Source organism: Myotis lucifugus, unplaced genomic scaffold (assembly GCF_000147115.1).
Source record: "Myotis lucifugus unplaced genomic scaffold, Myoluc2.0 scaffold_2, whole genome shotgun sequence".
In the NCBI taxonomy this organism is placed as follows: Eukaryota; Metazoa; Chordata; class Mammalia; order Chiroptera; family Vespertilionidae; genus Myotis; species Myotis lucifugus.
The window spans coordinates 335,594-339,810 of NW_005871050.1; the positions used below are offsets into that span (position 1 = coordinate 335,594).

A 4,217-nucleotide genomic window follows, 5' to 3' on the forward strand; every position below is an offset into this window, starting at 1 on the left:
CAAAACCTTGCCTTACTGGCTCCAGAGGTCAAGCTCTTAGCCAAGAGTAAGGGTCAACATTTACTGAAAATTTACCCTGAGCTTCACCCACATTATCTCACTTAATCGTCATAAAATCCTGTAGGATATATATTATTATCATCCCCATCAAACAAGTAAGGAAAATGAGGATTAAGAAGTTTCACAATTAGACCTTCAACACAATGTCTGCTGGACTTCCTAAGTCTAAGGTTGGGGATCACTTTGTAAGGTATATAAATGCCTGACCACTATGCTCTAAACCTGAATCTACTATAGTATTGAATATCAACTGTAATTAAAGTTTTTTTAAACAAATCAAGAAAATTAAGTTGGTCAAAGTATGAATCTTCAGTCTCTCATTCACTAAGTTATATTGGAAGCAGTGATGTGGAGTGGATAAAGAACTGAACTTAGACCAGAGGACCTGCTTTGAAGTCCTGGCTCTGCCACAGTCTTAACCAGTGACCTCCGTCAAGTCCCTGGAATCAGGGTTTCTGCACAACTCTCAAGGGAATAAAGGAGCTGAACCATGAACTCTGATTTCCTATAGTTAGCTTCAATTTACTTAGAGTTAGTGTCTCTGCTGAACACAGAGCAATGAGGAAACCAGGTCAGTCTAGTGAGGACTTACTTTTTTTTTCTTTACTAGATAATTATTTAATATATTTAACTTAAAGTTTTCATTCAGCTGCTTTTTTTTTCATCCTAGTGGATAAGGTAAGGAAGCAGGTCCTGGAATGGACTTCTGCTTTTAAATTAACTCAGCCTCCAAATAAATGCTATCTTGTTACCAACCCTGGAGAGCAGGAGCGGCATGCTGCCTTGTCCCATCTGCTGTTTCTATTTGTTTTGATGCAAAGAGGCCAAGTTAGGAGACCTCATTTGGTCCAGAAGATCCTCCCAGGAGAAGCAACATAGGGCCTGCCTGCCTTTCATTTTTTCTTGCTCTATCCTTTTGGTAGTGGAGCCAGGATGCAGTTACCTGTGTGACAGGAAAGGGACATAGTGATATCCTTTGGGCTTGGGCTGGAACACGTTACTGAACACCAAGCCTTTCAAGATGGTCCTCCTCAGCAGCTTTAGAATTCTTCTTTGGGGACTAGTGCTTTTTACAGAACAGAGTCCACATGGAAAAGGTAGGGCAGCACTCTACTGGCCCCCTGGCTGAGGCTCCTACCTTGCCCCTGATTCAGAAGCTGCTAGAAGAAGCCCCTGGCAAGCAGCAGAGGAAGCCACAGGTCCTAGGGTATCCCACGTGGTACATGCTGGAGTTGTACCAGCACTCAGCTGATGTGCATGGGCACCCTAGGGAGAACCACACAATTGGGGCCACCATGGTGAGGCTGGTGAAGCCCTTGGCCAATGTATCAATGCCTCTCAGAGACCCCTGGCATATACAGACACTGGAATTTCCTCTGTGACTAAACCAGGTCACCTACCAACTAGTCAGAGCCACTGTGGTTTACCATCACTAGCTGGCTTCCACTTCTCCTGCCATGTGGAGCCCTAGGTCCAGAAAAACTCAAATGACTGCTTTCCTCCCTCAGGAAGAGGTTCTCAAAACCTCCCCTACTATCTGAAGCTTGGACAGAGATTGATATCACACAACACATTTGGCAAAGGCTCTGGAATCACAAGAGGTACAAGGTTCTATGACTGCGCTTCATGTGTCAGCAGAAAAAAGGTAGCGAGGGTCATGAGCTCCTGTGGCATGGCACTTCATCCTTGGACACTGCCTTCTTGTTATTCTATTTCAATGACACTCATAAAAGTGTTCAGAAGGCCAAACTTCTACCTGGCGGCCTGGAGGAATTTATGGAAAGGAACTCTTCTCTTGCAGAAGGCACAGCAAGCAGGCAGTATTGCATCTAAGATTCCTGGCCCCTCCCAGGAACATGATAGGCCTGAAAGTAACCAGTGTTCCCTCCACCATTTCCAAGTCAGTTTCCATCAGCTGGACTTGGATCACTAGATCATTACTCCTCGTCTCTGTACCCCAAACTACTGTAATGGAACCTGCCCTCAGGTACTACACTATGGTCTCAATTCTCCCAATCATGCCACCATTCAGAACCTTGCCAATGAGTTGGTGAACCAGAGTGTCCCTCAGCCCTCATGTGTCCCTTATAAGTACGTTCCCATTAGCAGCCTTATGGTTGAGGCTAATGGGAATATCTTGTACAAGGAGTATGAGAATATGATTGCCCAGTCCTGCACATGCAGGCGATAGCACAGGTACAGGTAGCCCAGGTTTCCCAAGAAATTGGAGTAGGGTTGAAAATAAACAAATGTCAATGTTAAATCTGCAAGTGATTTCTAGCTAATATATGGGTTCTATTCCTTGCCTTAAGTGTTGCTACTTAAGTTTCCTCCCCTGTTTATGATCTCCTCACATTATAATAACAGTTCTGATACCAAACATCAGTATGTTTTAACCACTAGTCAGAGCCCTTAATGCTTGAGTAAGATGTTCCTTTGGATATGACCTCTCTATTTTCTTGTCTTTTCATGGTGAATTTGTTAAAAAGGCCACCAGTCCATTGTGGCATTGTCCCACCAAGACCTGGGAGAGGTGGAATCTTCCTAGTGTAAATCTTCTGAGGCTCTCTAGAAGATTTGGGGTGAAGAAGGCAAATTGGGATTTTTATACTCCTCTTCCCTGCCTCCTATATTCTACAAACTAGTACTTAATCAGAAAGAATACCTGTCTCTGTGTTTGGATTGCCCTCTAAATCTAAAACTAACTTTTCCCCAAATAGGCTAGAATACTTGTAGGCAATAATCTCCATAAAAATCTTCTAATGGACTTTTCCCCCTAAACTTTAAGGGCTTTACCTTTCAGCCTCTGAACTGGGAAAAGTCTCCAGGCTTCCTTCCTATCCGTGGATGAGGAGAACAACCTTTAATAAGACCAATAGAGAAACTGGAATACGGAGCTGTCTGAGACAAAATCAGTTCAAAACCACCCACATCTATGGTGCAGAGAAAGAGGGAAAAAGCTGTCATTTCTCATTAAGATTATGTATAGCGGAGTCATCTTAACCCTTCTATGGAACACTAGATTTCACAGGTTATTGTCTTGTTTATGTAACACTTAAATCCCTGTTAATCACTCCATATAAAAAGCTCTCTGGTGTCTCAGAGGCTAGGAGTTGGCCTGGTTGGGGGTAGAAGGGGGAAAAGGCTGCAGTTAGGAAGCTTAAAAGACTGGGGGAAGGATGCATCATGCTGAGGCCTGGGTCTGACTTCATTCTGGACTTGCCTGTTTGTGTAAGTTCAGTTTGCCTCTGGGCATGGGTCTCTGGGGAAGATGGGCTTGCTGCCATGGAAGGCATGGAGCTATACCTTGGACTATGTGATGCTTGCAGTGTAACTCTTTTCTACTCCTGTGCTGTATTAAAGTGATGGGAACTGGGCTGTGTTACAAATAAATCATTTTGCTGTTTAAAAAAGTTTACATTCAATATAATTTTGTATTAGTTTCAGGTGTACAGTGTAGTATTTAGTCAATCATATACTTTTCCAAGTGTTCCCCCTGATATTGCCAGTACCTGACTGACACCATACATAGTTATTACAATACAATCAATATTACTTGGCCATTTAATAGAACAAAATTTTACCATTTGCGACAGCACCGATGGACCTAGAAGGTATTGTGCTAAATGAAATAAAGTAGAGAAAGGCAAATACCATGTGATCTTACTTATATGTGGAATCTAAAGAATAATATAAACAAACAAAACAGAAATAGTGAGGTGAGTTTTCAATCAAAGACTGAGCTGCTCCATCTCAAAAGGTAGCCATAAGCCCTTAATGGTTTCCAAGATAGGAATATGCACATTAATCTCAACTCTTATTCTACCTCAATCTACCATTATCTGAGCAGCTTTCAAAGTCAACTCCTACTATCAATGCCTAACTAAGTCCCAATTTTCTATAACATAAATTGATGATAATACTTACCTAGTCTTATAGTAATGCTATCCAGAGGTTTGAAAAGTTTTTCCTTGTTTGGAAATGAGAATAACCTGTGGATCTTTTTTACATAACTTAGCAGGGCCTCTTCAGTCAGTTCAGGGTGAAGATAAATTGAACAATAATTATGTGTCTCTTAGATGATCCAAACAAGGTCATTTGTTAGTTTACCATAGCAACTGCCAAAAACCCATATCTATAAACATACATAATCTAAT

The 4,217-nt window shown here is 41.9% G+C and overlaps 1 pseudogene; it reads left to right on the forward strand.

The window, feature by feature from the left end:
- Positions 1 to 1,081: 1,081 nt before the first annotated feature.
- Positions 1,082 to 2,251, forward strand: LOC102442508 (annotated as a pseudogene).
- The last annotated feature ends 1,966 nt before the right edge of the window (positions 2,252 to 4,217 follow it).